Source organism: Mixophyes fleayi, chromosome 6, assembly GCF_038048845.1.
Source record: "Mixophyes fleayi isolate aMixFle1 chromosome 6, aMixFle1.hap1, whole genome shotgun sequence".
Taxonomy (NCBI): Eukaryota; Metazoa; Chordata; class Amphibia; order Anura; family Limnodynastidae; genus Mixophyes; species Mixophyes fleayi.
The window spans coordinates 216,486,364-216,503,068 of record NC_134407.1 but is presented as its reverse complement, the minus strand read 5'-3'; the positions used below and the strand labels follow the sequence as shown (position 1 = coordinate 216,503,068).

Below are 16,705 nucleotides of genomic sequence, written 5' to 3'. Positions count from 1 at the left end.
TAACACAAGTCTCAAACAGTTCCTCACCAGGGTTAGAGTGTGCTATCGGATGAGCCACACTCAGGTATGTCCTCTGGGTTTTGGGCAGGAGAGAGACAAGTGCACCATGCAGCAGAGTCTACATCAGCCCCTCACCAATGTTAGAGTGCACTATCGGATGAGCCACACTCAGCATAACCTCCACCGGGTAGTTGGTAAGCTGATAAGAACAGATTTTATTTTTTTTATTTTTTTTTTTTATTTTTTTTTTATTTATTTTTTTTTACCATTCAGGTTAGGTTTTTATACAGTCTTATGACCGATGTAGGTCAACCATCACCTTAACATCATCACGACATCATAACTCATCATCATGGTAAAAAAAATTCTACATTACTCTAATTATATCATTTATCGATATTTTAAATTACACTCTTATCCAGACCATCAAAAAAAACCAACAACCACCCCCCCCATATAAACACCACCACCTCCCATACTCCACCCCCACCAACTATCTATATCTAACCATATGTTTCCATTTCAAAAACTTCCAAATACCCTCAGCATCGTCCCCTCCTTTGTTTCTCTTATCCCATAAATATACCACATACAATTTTCCCATAATTAACCTAATACACTCTTTCACCTCAATCTCATCCCTTTTAAAAACCAACACATTCCTAACATCCCACAGCGATCCCAAAACACACACCATCAGTAACCACAACACCCTTTTATTCATCTCTCCACACGCACCTACCCCAAACAAAGCCACCTTCCAAGACACCTTGCTTACCCCAGTTAACTCCTTACACAAACATCCCAACCTATTCCAAACTTCTTGAGCATACTTACACTTCCATGCCATATGCAATATACTTTCACACCCCCCACATCCACTTCTAGGGCACACATCCGATCTCACCAAATCCCGCTTCTTCTGCACTTCTCTCACCGGCAACACCCCATGCACAACCATCCACATAATTTCTCTCTGTCTATTTTCCATCCCTCCCATACTCAAATTCTTCCAAATCTCCTCAGCCTCACTTGATCTAATACCTTCCACACTACACATATTCTCCCGATCCCTCAAAACTTTTATCACTTTCTTTTTATCTCTAAATTCATCCTTGCTCATACTTCCCAAATCCCACTTCTTCACAAAACTTTCCACCACCTTATACCATCCACACACCTCCAAAGCCATCGGACACTTCAAACTTCTTTCATGCCACTTCAAACCACACAACATCCAACCAGCCATATATTTCATCATATATGCTGCCTTACTTTCTCTCTCACATAACCTCAGCACCTGCACAGCATAATTCAACCCCAAATACACCTCCACATTTGGAAACTCCATTCCACCCTTCAATCTTCCTTTCATCACAGATTCTCTCTTCAAACGTTCCATTCTACACCCCCAAAAAAACAAAAACAACATTCTATTAATTCTTTTCAACACCATCACCCCAGGTGGAAACACATTTGCAACATACAGCAACATCGGCAACACAATCATTTTCACAATCAATACCCTTCCAATCATTGTCAACTTCCTTAAATTCCAGAAACACAACTTCCTTTCAATCTTCTTCCTCACTTCTTCCCAACTCTCTTTCCCTTTTAAATCACTATCAAACACTACCCCCAATACTTTTACACCACCTTCCACACACTCCATCTCTCTGTCATACACCCTCCCATCCCCAAACAACTTAATTTTTGATTTCCCCCAATTTAGCTTGAAAGCAGATGCTCCACAAAAAATCCCAATTAACAATTTAGCCCTATCCAACGCCACTTTATTCACACCCACAATCACAACATCATCCATGTATCCCAACACTTTTACACACCTACCCCCACTACCAGGAATCATCACCCCTCTCATTACTTTATCTCTCCTCAACATGCACAACAATGGCTCTATCACACAAACAAACACAATCGGCGACAAAGGACAACCCTGTCTTACTCCAGCCTCAATCCTCACACTCTTAGTCAAAAACCCATTCACCAACACTTCACTCGTCACCCCATCATACATTCCTCTAATTTTCCTAACAAACTCCACTGGAAACCCCATTCTTACCAACACATTCAACATAAAGACATGAGACACTCTATCAAACGCTTTCTCAAAATCTAGAGCCATTAGATACACCCTACTCCCTCTCTTCATACTATCACCAATCATATCCCGTAACAACATCAAACTATCACTTATCCTCCTTTCAGGCACTGCACAAACTTGATCTTCTCCAATCACTTGTTCAATTACACCTCTCATTCTATTAGCCACAATTTTCGCAAACAACTTATAATCTACATTCAACAACGTGATCGGTCGCCAATTCCCCAAACATTTCCTCTCACCTTTCTTAAAAATTAACACTACCACACCTTCTTTCATAGACCCACTCACAACCCCATTCGCAAACATATATCTCATAATGTCTACCACATCCTTACCAACCACATCCCACCACATACTATAGAACTCCACAGGCAAACCATCTTTTCCAGGCGTCTTGTTTCTCATCATCCCATTCATTGCTCTCTTAATTTCATCTTCAGTCACCTCCCCAACCAATAATCTACAATCCTCCTCATTCACTTTTGCCACTATAGCACCTAAGGCTTCACTCTCCATACTCTCATCACATTCCCTTCTCTCATATAATACCCTATAAAACCTCTCAACCTCATTCAACATATCATTCCCCCTAACTTCACCACCATCCTCTCTCACAATAGCATCCATATCCTTTCTCGTATCACACACCTTCTTGAAAAAAAAACTATTACATTTCTCATCTAATTCCAATTTCTCCACTTTAGCTCTAAACATAATCTTTCTTCCTCTTTCATCCAATTCTTTTCTAATCACCTCCCTCATTTCTACAATTTCATCCGCCACATCATACCCACATTCTCTCATCCAATACAAATAATCCATTCTCTTATTCATACTTTCATATCTTTCTTTTCCCAATACTGCTTCCTCTCGTCCACACCTCTTAAAGAATACACCTATCCTCCCTTTCATCCAATCCCACCATTCCAACACACAACCAAATTTTTCTCTCTTCCTTTTCCATAACCCATAACATTCAAGGAACCGGCTTTTAACATTCTCACCCTCAAGCAATTTCACATTCAATTTCCATATACCTCTTCCAAAACTCCCACCATCCTTACATACAAACTTACATTTTAAACATTCATGGTCAGAAAAACCCACCCTCATTTGTTCTAAACATATACCCGTGATCTCTTTCGCAGCCAATACATAATCAATCCGTGACACACTCACTCCCCTGTCAGCCCAGTAGGTGGACCCTGGTCCACCCACACAACATTTACTCGCCACATCAACCAGTGCAAAATCATCAATCATCCTTTTCAACATATTACCCGTGACATCAATCTTATCCCCCATTCGTCCTCTTTTAACCCCTTTATCAATAACCACATTCAAATCTCCCACAATCAACACCGGTATCCTGCCAGGCATAAAAAATTCCATTCTCTCAAATAACCCCTTCCGTTCAGCTTTATCTACAGGTGCATAAACATTAAATACCCTAATTTTCCACCCACCACAATTTACAATGGCCATAATACACCTTCCAGCTTCAATAATTGTGTAACCCTCAAACCTAACCTCACTACCCTTCAACAAAATACCCACTCCATCATTTCTATTTTGTTTTGAACCACTCCACACTGAACCACCAAAAGCCCACTCTTCAGGCTTAGGTGCTTCATCAATCCCACATTCCTGCAAACATATGATATTCCCACCCAACCCCGACACATAGTCCAGTATCACAGTTCTTCTTCCCTTAGACTTACAACTCCTTACATTAAGGGATATAATCGTCCAGCCACCAATCAGGATTTATACTTCCAATTTAAAGCTTAAACTTTAGGATTAGAGCATATGCTCATAAATGGAGAAAAGAAAAAAACCTTCACCCCTCCTCACTATCATATTCCCCCATTTCCTGCAAATTCTCCTTCTCCTCCTGTTCCTGAGCTGTCCTGACAGAAGGATCAGTCAGCGAAGCCGCGTACGTACTAAAAGGAGATTCCAAAACCTTCAATGCTGGAAAATTCACCAGCCTAGAACGTTCATCATGCATATGAAACGGATTACTCATCGGGTCTACTCCTTCACGTCTTGGTTTTTTTTTTGCAACTCCCCTCTCATGCTTATCCGGTACCTCCCGAAACAACACCGGAGTCCGTTTACATAACACATCCTCTTCACTTGTTTGATCAAGGCTAGCCGGATCATCGGTGTCAATAGCATCCGACACCGAACTATACGGACTATCCATCACACCAAAGGATGCGGGGCTGAAACCAGGTTGATAACTTGACTCCGTTACCAGGGGCGGGGCTTCCACTGCGGGAACCCTCAATTCAAAATCCACCTTAGCGGTTACGAATTTTCCTCCGGCAGTTGTGTCAGCGTGCACCTCGCACACGTCTGTCATCATCCCCACTTCCCTAGGGACACCGCTAGTCTCTTCCACACCATCCGCTTCATTCCTACGCCTAATTACAGCGTCTCTTTCTTCTTTTCTCAACCTTTCTTTCTCCTCATAAGAATCAGCGTTTTTATTTACAAGCTCTTGAGGGGCAGGATACCTTTTTCCATCCCTATTGGATAACAAAGGGCAGTCTCTAAACATGTGCCCTGCCACACCGCATAGGTCACATTTTCTTGGCTCTTTACACTCTTTAGCATGGTGCCCACGTTTCCCGCAGTTTTTGCACAATTTATAGTTAAAGCACTCATCCTTTTCATGTCCATGCCTATAGCAGCTTCTGCAAAAAGAGGGTTGGTCTCTGTAGTAAATATACCCCCTGTATCCACCAAATGAAAAGGTAGCCGGGGGATGCAAGAGACCCTGATAGCCCTCCGGGTCTTCCTTAAACCTCACAAAAAATTTCCATGTGCCATTAAAAATTCCAACCTCATTTATCTGTTGAAGTCCTCCTCCAACTGTCTTACAATACTTTCCCAAGAAAGCAAACATAAAACGTATTTCAATAAAAGGGTTGAAAGCATGCAGGAACAACACCGTTTCTTCCTCCTGTTCAGGCACAATCTTAATTCCATACAACACAGGATCCCCTTCAGCCCTTTTTAATTTTGCCAAAGTATCCTCATAAACTCCAAGTTCCACAAAGGTAATATCAAACAAACCTCTTGTTTTAAACTCTTGGATACAATAAATCTCTCTCCGCTGTACCTTAGCAAGTTCAAATAGTACTTTTCCCACAACATACTTTACCCCTCCAGAGCATTTCTCGTAATCCACCTCCAAACGTATGGTCTGCTTCAACCCCGACATCCTGGCAGTCCAACGACTCCGAAAGAAAGAAATCCGCAACACAAGGAACCGGCTGTCCCTCTCCCTTCTCGTTACCCTAGGGGTCCCCCTCAAGGAAGGACCCCCGAATACCTCCCGGCCAGACCAAGCAGGGCAATAAACCCGTACCTGATCTGGGCCGAAAGGCCGAGAAGCGATAACCCGAAATGGGACCCAGGAAAGCGCCCGCTTCTCAGGCTAGGCCTGACAACTGTAGGAGACAGACGCACCACACACCGTATACTCTCTTCAGCGGCGGCGCACAACACTCCATTGCTGCACATTCTAGGCCCGACTAGCCTGAAAAGCCTGACACCTTCACTGGGACCCTCCTTACACCTCTCTGTCTGCAAAGGCACGCACATGAGCCCAGGACTTTTCAAACGAGATGCCTGCAGAATTTGCATAAACTCCTCCCCTTGACCATAAGTGCAGCGACGCCCGCTGATTAGTCGGCCTGCCGTTCCGTCCTCGTCTCCCCAGGCAATTAATCACACTGTCTGCCCAGCTTCTTTCGGAATATTCACAGCATGTCACAGAAACAGCACTTCAAGGTGCATCACAATTGTTTCTCGGGCCACCGGCAAGTAAATAGAAAAGGAAGCTGCATGCTGCAACAGCAGCAGGGTTCTAAAAGGTGTGTCATAATCCTCACTTGCCTTTATTATGTCACTGGGTCCACAAGAGGGAGACACACTACGTCAGATTAATAGTTTCATTCATTCGGAGATCCAATTGAATTTGCAAATCACAAGTTGCTCCATTAAAGGAATAATTGGATCAATTCAGTAATCCTTTTGGACAAAGAAAAGGGTCTTCTTATCTGCAAATGCTTGTTTGCTAAAAGAGATAAGAAACAAAACAACAAAAAGACACAATAAATTGACACGAAATAAGACACAGGACACAAAAATCTGTTCTTATGTTTTTTTGTTGCTGAAAAGAGACATGATTCTATTTTTTGATAACTGGATAAGAGAAGTGCACCGGTCCTGGAAGTACTGCAATACCAGGTCAATGCGTGGAGTGGACAGAGCAAGCTCTTCTTCCATCTCCCTGTTCTAAAAATCCATTTAATATATGGCCCCCAGATAGGGGGCGTATCAGATATTAAACTGATAAGAACAGATTTTTTTTTTTTTTTGTATAAAAATGTTTATTTAATAACTTTCATAAAATACAATAATCATTCATAAGTAAACAAAGCATTAAATACAAGTAACATTTTACAAACAACAAAATCTCCTGCTCTCTATTAAAATGTAAAAGAGAAATTTCCTACTCTTCACCAATATTTACACTAAAAAAATCCACTAATATATACAATAAAAACCTCCTACTCTTCCCTAATATTTACAATTAGAACCTCCTACTCTCCACTAAACCTTCACCAGATGTTTCCATTTTTTTGTCTTCCAAATTCCTTCCGAATCTTCGTCATTATTCCCTTTCCTATCAACTAAATAACATAAATATAATTTGGCTAATACCATTCGTATACAATCTTTCACAGTCAAATCATCCTTTTTAAACACACATAAATTCCTGGCATCCCACAAAACCTCCATCACACATGTCATCATCAACCATAACAATCTCTCCCTAACTTTTCCACACGCTCCCATTCCAAACATTGCAACCTTCCAAGTCATTACTTCCACACCAGTTAACTCTTTCACCAGACCACCCAGACCCTTCCACACCTTCCGCCCAAAATTACAGTTCCACATCAAATGCATAATTGTTTCTTTCCCACCACATTCTTCTCTCGGACATACATCCTTTCTTACCAGATCTCTCCTCTTTTGCACATCACGCACAGGCAAAATACCATGTATAACCATCCATACAATATCTTTCTGTCTGTTCGTCATACCATTTGTACTCATTTTCTTCCATACATCAGTTGTTTCATTAGTTTTCAAATACTCAATATTACACATGCTTTCTCTATCACTCAGAATTTTCAAAACTTTCTTTTTGTCCTTAAAGTCATTCATTTTTAAACCATTCAAATCATTTTTCCTAATAAAACATTCAACCCATTTATACCACTCCGGACAATCAAACGCTATTGGAACATTCAACTCTCGTTTATGCCAACCCAAACCACGCAACATCCATCCCGCCAGATATTTCATCATACACGCTGCTTTTCCCTTCCCTTCAATCATTCTCACAATCATTGTCACGCAGTTCACCCCCAGATACCTCTCAATATCAGGGAAATTCAGCCCTCCTTTCATCCTTTTTTTCACCACATCCGTTCTCTTCAGTCGTTCCATCTTACATCCCCATAGAAAAAGAAAAATCATTCTGCTCATCTTTTTCACTACTTTAGCATTCGGTGGAAAAACACAGGCAACAAACAACAACAATGACAGAATCACACTTTTGATAATTAATATTTTTCCTGTCATTGATAGATTTCTTAATCTCCAGAAATCCAATTTCCTTGCAACTTTCTTTCCACACTCATCCCAACTCTCACGCCCTTTCATCTCATCATCAAACACAACACCCAAAACTTTAATCCCGCCCTCTACACAATCAAACCCATCAATTTTTGCACTACTATCTCCAAAACATTTAAGGTGACATTTCTCCCAATTAACTTTAAAGGCGGACGCGCCACAAAACATATTCAGTAATAATTTAGCTCTTTTTATGCTAGATTCCCTATCACAGATTAATACCACATCCAGTGTCGGACTGGGACATGAAGGGCCCACCGGGGGAAATGCAGCGGTAGGGGCCCACTACAATGGGGTGTGGCCAACTGTAAGAGGGTTTGTGGTCAGTCATTAAAGGGGATGGGGTCAGCCCATGGAGGACAACGTATAGCACCATCAGGGCCTGATTAAGGGTAATGGCCTCCCTAGGCTAATACGGCCGCAGCGCCCCCCCCCCCCCCTCCGAATATATAGGTGTATAGGAGCACTCCTGAATATGAATGTTCAGGTGTATTCTCCAGCATTCAAATTTAGACAGATTGTGCCATTGTCTCTTACCTGTTCTTGCTCTTCTCTCTTGCAACTTTGTTATCCTCTCGCTGGCTTCTGGAAAGTTGGCGTCCTGTTTTGAAAATGCAAAAATGTATTATAATGCAAACCCTGAATGATTAGGCCCTTTAGTTAAAACAAAACACTCCATTATGGCCAGCTAAAAGTACCCATTGGACAGGCATATATAAGCAATATCTGAATATTTGTTGTCAATCAAATACAAACCTCTACCAGCCCCATCTCACTAGTATTAAGTATTCTAGTTATTGCTAAGACCACCCATGTGACCACCACAAAATCATGAGATTCTGCCCCCCAAAGCTGCTCTATTTTTTAAATACCCCTGCAGCCATTTTCCTTAACCACAACTCCCCCCCCCCACAGCCATTTTCCTTAACCCCCTTGCAGCTATTTTCCTTACCTCTACTCTGTAGCTATCCCCCCCCCCCCCGTCACATCAAAACTCCCCCAGTCACATATATCAGCCCCCCTCCTCTGCCCTCCTTCATACATATCATCCTCTCTCCCTCCCTATAGATTTTCATGGCAGCCCCCCCCTCCCACCCTATAGATTTGTATGACAGTCCCCCTCTCCCTCCCTATACATATGCATGACAGTCCCCCCTCTCCCTCCCTATAGATATGCAGGGTAGTCCCCCCCCTCCCTATAGATATGCAGGGTAGTTCCCCCCCCTCTCTATAGATATGCAGTGTAGTTCCCCCCCTCCCTATAGATATGCAGGGCAGTTCCCCCCCCCTCCCTATAGATATGCAGGGCAGTTCCCCCCCCCTCCCTATAGATATGCAGGGCAGTTCCCCCCCCCCCTCCCTATAGATATGCAGGGCAGTTCCCCCCCCCCTCCCTATAGATATGCAGGGCAGTTCCCCCCCTCCCTATAGATATGCAGGGCAGTTCCCCCCCCCTCCCTATAGATATGCAGGGCAGTTCCCCCCCCCCTCCCTATAGATATGCAGGGCAGTTCCCCCCCTCCCTATAGATATGCAGGGCAGTTCCCCCCTTCACTTACCTGTAGTTGTGCCAGCGTCGCTCCTCTCCTCAGATCAGCAAATAGGAAGTGAAGACGTCCTGCTTCCTGTCTGCTGCACAGCAACAGGCAGCCTGGGTATTGGCTGTGTGTTGCTAACCACTGACCAGCAATGCTTTTGATCGTCGAAGCTTAGAGTTTAAATTCCCTAACATAAACACAAACAGACCAAAAGAGACCAAGGTCAATTTAATAGCAGCCAATTAACCTACTAGTTTGGGAGTGTGGGAGGAAACCAGAGCACCCGGAGGAAACCCACGCAAACACGGGGAAAACATACAAACTCCCCACAGATAAGGCCATGGTCGGCAATTAAACTCATGACCCCAGTGCTGTAAGGCAGAAATGCTAACCACTGAGCCGCAGTGCTGCTCAAAACAAGGCATTTCAACAAACTAGACAGTAATAGACATCAATTGATACACAACACTCTTGTGCTTGTACCATCGCAACACAGGGCTAAAAACAACTATCATACATATAGGCCAGTATACACATGGCAAATATTGGTACACATGCACACAGACCTACACCTCCTAACATTTGTACATATCAATTGGAACAAAATAAGCCCCATCACTGATAGCTACTCCTCCTATCTGTCCAAGTCACTTCCTGATTCAATTTCAAACATGCACTGGTTACAGCAAAGTCACAAACTTTAGGGAACTGAACATTTTGACTGTCTCACCAAATATGGGACTATGGAGAGGTACGTGGACGTTTTTTATAAAATCTGTAAGGGTCTAAGCAGAAAGTGGAAAGCCTCAGGAAGCCATACTCCAAATTAATAACAATGGGTCAGGGAGAAAATCCAGTCCTTTTGGGAGCGCTGCAGTGAATTGGATGACAGTGGGTGATGAAATGGCACTGCCCAGTTTTGCTAGGGCCATGTTTTTTTTTCAGTTTATCATGACGTTACACAAATATTTTTTCGCACATACATCAAATGTGGTAACCTCCATATACACTGTAGAAATCAGTTGTCAAAGTATAAATCAAGAAGTGTCGATATGGGAGATGTAAGTGAATGGTGTCCTGGTTTCCGCCAGGGCCCCCTGTAGCTTCTAGGAACTTGATAGTTTGAATTCATTTTAGATGCTTTTTATCACTAGGGACAGATAGACTGATGTGAATGAGTTCTCTGTACAGCGCTGCGGAATCAGTGGCGCTATATAAATAAATGATGATGATGATGATATTAAATGCAAGGCTATACCGTCTGTGTCCATCTGCTCACATTTCCCTTACACTCCCCCTCCCCCTTTGTGTGCTGTCCATTCTTTGTGGTTAGTGCTCTCTCCCCTCATAGTGTACACAGAAAACAAATGCTATAATACAGCACTAGAGATCAACCATTCATCATATGAAAACCACAATATAAGGGTATAGACTAAATATTAATATATCCATGAAGCACTATAGAAACCACAAATTTATTAGCATAAAAATATATGCACATTTAAAATATTACATAAATCTAATCACACTCCCTACACTCTAGACACTGGCAAATAAAAACAGGTTTTTAAAAAATGATCTATCCACAAAATGTACAATCAATAATAATCCAATGCCACTACAAAGGACAAAAGCAAAACATTAATATTAAATCATATAGCAGATGCAATCCTATAAGGACCTAACTGTCTCAATGTGTTTTATTCTGATTACGATATGCTTCTATAGGGAATAGAGTCCCAAAATTGATTGAAAATATGAAACATGATATAAACAGTGAATTTGGTACTAGTTTATTAGGAATCCATTCATTGGTCAGCTGCAATAGGATCCTTTTATAGAGGCACTGAAGACATATATCACCATGAAGCCATTCTAATTTATCTCCCTCCCTCCGAGGTCACACAGTGGAGAGTTCTAGAGAAGTTTGCACGATTTATTACACTTACTGATTACACGGACTCACACTGCAGTTAGGACGGCAACTTTATGACTACAGGACGCCTGCAACTACAGCAGAAGGAGTAATCTGAGATCTGTGTCACTGTGAAGCATTTCTGTCTCGGGAGCAGGAAGTGTTCTCACGTGCTGGCTGTAGGGAAGGATTTATTAGTTTGACAGTCTCCGTTTCATATGTAAACTGACCACAACTCAGTAATTCTCTGCTCCGCCCCACCAACAAAGAGGGCGGGGTTATCAGGTAACAGGGCCTCCCGGGGGATAGACCGGCTCCCCGGCAGGCCAGTCCGACACTGACCACATCGTCCATGTATCCAAGAACTTTCAGCTGTTGACCCCCACTCCCAGGAATTAATAGGCCTCTCATAACTTTGTCTTTATTTATCATTCTGATTAATGGCTCAATTACACATATAAAGGCTATAGGGGATAATGGGCACCCCTGTCTCACCCCAGACTTAACTAAAAGGGTCTCACTCTCTCTTCCATTTACCATAACCTTACATCTTGCATTCTCATACAAGCTTCTAATTTTTTCAACAAACACTACAGGGAAACCCATTTTCAACAACACACTAAACATAAAACCATGTGACACTCTATCATACGCTTTTTCAAAATCAATCGTTGTCACCATACATTTCTTCTTACGCTTCACACAATCCCCAATCACATCTCTCAACAGAACTAAATTATCAGACATCCTTCTACCAGGCATTGCACACACTTGTTCATCCCCAATCACTTGCTCGATTACGTCTTTCATTCTATTGGCCAGAATTTTTGCATAAATTTTATAATCTGAATTTAATAAAGTGATCGGTCTCCAGTTACCTAATAATTTCCTGTCTCCTTTCTTATGTAAAAGAACAATTCTACCCTCTTTCATACTATCACTCATTCTACCGCTTGTCCACATATATTTACATACACTCACAAAATCCGCTCCCACACAATCCCACATAGCAATATAAAATTCCACAGGCAAACCATCACATCCAGGCGTTTTATTCTTACTCGCACACTTCAATGCTTCCAACACTTCGCTCTCACTCACCTCATTTACCAACAACTCTCTCTCCTCCTCTTTTACCTTCTCAGTCACTGCCGACAACACTTCACTCATCATACTATCATCACAGCTTCTCCTTTCATACAAGTCCTTATAGAAATCTTGAATCGCAGTCATCATTTTTTCACCCTTCACTTCACAATCATTCTTATCTACAATACTTTCAATGTCTTTCTTACTATCACAAACCTTTTTGAAGAAGAACCGCGAGCATTTTTCATCCTTCTCCATCTTTTCAATTTTAGCTCTGAAGACGATCCCTTTACCTTTTTCTACCAAAAATTTATTAATTTCTACCCGTTCTTTTTCTATCTCCTCCCCAACCTCTAAACCCAACTCTCGCAATTTATACAAAAATTCTAAACGTTTTTTTAAAGCTTCATACTTTTCTCGTTTTTTTGATGCCAGTTTAGCACCCCACTTTTTGAAGAAGTTTTTAAACTCCCCCTTGACCCAATCCCACCAACATAAAATATCCCCAAAATCATTCTTTTTTCTTACCCACAAAAAATACTTATGTGCAAAATCTTTTTTAACCTCCTCCTCCTCCAAAAGCCTAATATTTAGTTTCCAATTACCTCTCCCATACATCCCCTCTATCCTCCCCTTTACGGTGCATTTGATACATTCATGGTCTGAAAAGGCTACTTTTTGTTGAATATATTCAGTGACTTCCAACCCTTTGGAAATAAAAAAATAATCTAATCTAGAGGATACAGTCCCTCTATCCGCCCAATAAGTCATTGGGGGTGGACTAATTTGGCACTTCTCTACTACATCTACTAGGGCAAAATCTTTTAATATTTCTTTCAACAAATTCCCGGTGACATCTATTTTACTACCTTCCCCACCTAACCTCCCTCCCTTGGAAATAATACAGTTAAAATCCCCTACCAAAATAATAGGGATTCTCCCTGGTATAAATAACTTAATTTTTTCAAATAATTCTTTTCTTTCTGTTTTTACGGCTGGTGCGTATACATTAAGGATTCTAAAAGAACATCCCCTATATTCTACAATAAGAATGGCACACCTCCCTGGTTCTACCTCAATAAAATTTTTAACAACTATACCATTATTCCTAATTAAAAAACCGATCCCATCATTTTTATTTTTTGCAGAACCTGACCAGAAACTATCCCCCTTATCCCAGGCATCTTTGTCTAATGACTTTTCAATATTACACTCTTGTAAACAAAAAATGTCCCCTTTGAGGGTGGCTAGAAAATCAAAAATAGCACCTCTCCTATACTTATTTTTTATGCTACGCACATTAAGTGATACGATTTCTAAAGTGGCCATATCAGCCACAATTTTTTGGCAAGTCATGTGTGTGTAAAAATAAAAAAACCTAACCTATTTTAAAATTATATATAAAACTAAATTATATGAAAAACACAAAACTTACTAAAAATAACTATAAATCCCCTTCCCATCATCTAACCCTACTAAATATTGCTTAGCTTTAAACTTGGCTGTTCCAACACAACCTCTAAACCACAAGTGTTGTCTAATACCTTCTACAAACCCTAATAATAATATTATACATACATATGATACATTGTGAACATAATATAAACTACTATGCAGAGGCAGCTGCATATTACAACCACCCCTCATATTAAACAGGCTAGGAATACATTTAGCATTAAAAACCAAACAATAGTAAATATTATAACTAAATAAGACAAATGTCTTATGTGGGAATAGAACTACAGAGTCCAGTCCTGTGGTCTCCCATCCACAACGCGGCCGCAGACAGGCTTGCTTAGCTTCACGATGTTGTTGTGATCTGTCCATGCTAAGCCAGGACGGCTCATGATAATTTGCATACACAAGTAATATAAGACAAGTACATAGAACAACGGACACAGACAATGTAACAAGCGGCAGCAGCCGCTGCCGGTCTCCGCTGACGGGCAGTTCATGTATAAAGTTTATTATAACTGGAAACAGTACCTGTAAGGGGGAAAAACAGGAAAAAGAGCCCAAACAGGCAAACATTACTAGACATAAAAACGGACTGTACATTGGGATAACAGACACTAAGTCCAGTGTCAGATAGGGAACTTTGTACATGTGGGATTATAAGAGTGGCCGCATCTCTATAGAACTCATCAGATGCAGTTTAAGCAGCCAACACTTAGATTTACTTCACAATACATAAAACTTTCTGCCAGGCTTCAGCTGACTCCGGATTGGCTGCCGGGGGGACCGGCTCCGCCCCCAGGCTTCAGTCCTCCTCTGACCAAACGAGAACCAGACAGCTGATCAGTAGTAGAATTCTTCTCTTGGTTGCTGGGGCTCAGCTCCAGACTGCCCAGCAACGAGAAGGGATTGGCTGACAGGGGCAACACAAACTCCTCCTTCTCCATCCTGGGCTTTTTCCCTCCTCTGCGATTCCTCCTCACAGACTTTCTAGTTTTCACTATAAAACTTTGAGTGTCACAGTCTGAGGTAAGTTTGTCCCCCTCATCGCTGGAAGAGGCCCACTGTACACTCTGGGACCCCTCTTCTTCCATCTCCTCCTCATCAGATGAGATTTTATCACTTTTAGCTAACAGGAGGCTGTCAGGTATCTCTGATGACAGCCCAGTGACTGCTGTAGGAGGCTGCCTCAGTGATGGCTGACTGACTACAGCAGGAGAGTTCTCCTTAGCTGACACGCTGGGCTCCCCATCACTGCTTTGGGGACCCACAAGTTGCACAACAGGGGGGTTCAGGTCTTTCAAAATGTTCATTAGCCCAGTGGCACCTTCCTCTCTACCCCATGCCCTCCTCTGGGTGCTCCTGGCTGATGGGCACTGACGGGCAGGGTGCTCCTGGGACCCACAGATATCACAGGATTTAGGTACAGTGCACTGAGCAGCTTCATGTCCTGGCTGCTTACAGTTTCTGCAGGTTTTCCCGGCTGTGCAGTCCTCCCTTACGTGTCCGTATTGGAAGCACTGGCGACAAAATGTGGGCTGCCCGGGGTAAAACAGGAACCCTTTTACCCCTGCAATGGAGAAATTGGCTGGGGGGTGTTTTGTGGCCCCCACATGGTCTGTATCTGGCTTCAGTTTTATCCAGAACCTCCACTTCCCATTAAAAATGCCCAAAATGTTTTTCTGCCTGACTCCTTCACTCACTTTGGAGCAGTAATTGCGCAGAAACGCCTGGATAAGGCTGATGTCTGCATAGGGGTTATACAGATGTACTGTAAGGGGGATCTCCAACATGGCGAATAGAGGTTCCATTCGCAGCCTCTGCATGGCGCTCTCCCCACTCTTTGCCTTCAGGGTCTCATATAAATGCAGGCAAAGGCCACTATTGTGGAGTGTGACATCATAAATCCCCTGTTTTGGAAAGTCCTGTATGCAAAAAATGTCACTTACAGTTATTCCTCCGATTTTCTCCAAAACGTCCTGTACCAGCCAGACCATTCCACTTCCAGATCGGTGCTCCTCATTAATGATGAATCTCACGCTGTTCTTCAACCCAGCCATTCTTGCTGTAAAATGGTTATGCTTTCGCACAACGCAGATCGCGTCCCGTTACCGACGAGTCCGGAGACCCTCAGTACCTCCCAGCCAGACCAAGTGCAGCAGAATTTTTTTTTTTTTTTTTTTTTTTGTATAAAAATGTTTATTTAATAACTTTCATAAAATACAATAATCATTCATAAGTAAACAAAGCATTAAATACAAGTAACATTTTACAAACAACAAAATCTCCTGCTCTCTATTAAAATGTAAAAGAGAAATTTCCTACTCTTCACCAATATTTACACTAAAAAAATCCACTAATATATACAATAAAAACCTCCTACTCTTCCCTAATATTTACAATTAGAACCTCCTACTCTCCACTAAACCTTCACCAGATGTTTCCATTTTTTTGTCTTCCAAATTCCTTCCGAATCTTCGTCATTATTCCCTTTCCTATCAACTAAATAACATAAATATAATTTGGCTAATACCATTCGTATACAATCTTTCACAGTCAAATCATCCTTTTTAAACACACATAAATTCCTGGCATCCCACAAAACCTCCATCACACATGTCATCATCAACCATAACAATCTCTCCCTAACTTTTCCACACGCTCCCATTCCAAACATTGCAACCTTCCAAGTCATTACTTCCACACCAGTTAACTCTTTCACCAGACCACCCAGACCCTTCCACACCTTCCGCCCAAAATTACAGTTCCACATCAAATGCATAATTGTTTCTTTCCCACCACATTCTTCTCTCGGACATACATCCTTTCTTACCAGATCTCTCCTCTTTTGCACAT

General features: G+C 41.9%; 1 non-coding gene across 1 annotated transcript; it reads right to left on the bottom strand.

Moving 5' to 3' along the window:
* Positions 1 to 6,354: 6,354 nt before the first annotated feature.
* LOC142095883 (U2 spliceosomal RNA) lies at positions 6,355 to 6,536 on the bottom strand. Its single transcript, XR_012678026.1, has one exon. It is a non-coding gene; the product is annotated as a U2 spliceosomal RNA (small nuclear RNA).
* Positions 6,537 to 16,705: the final 10,169 nt, after the last annotated feature.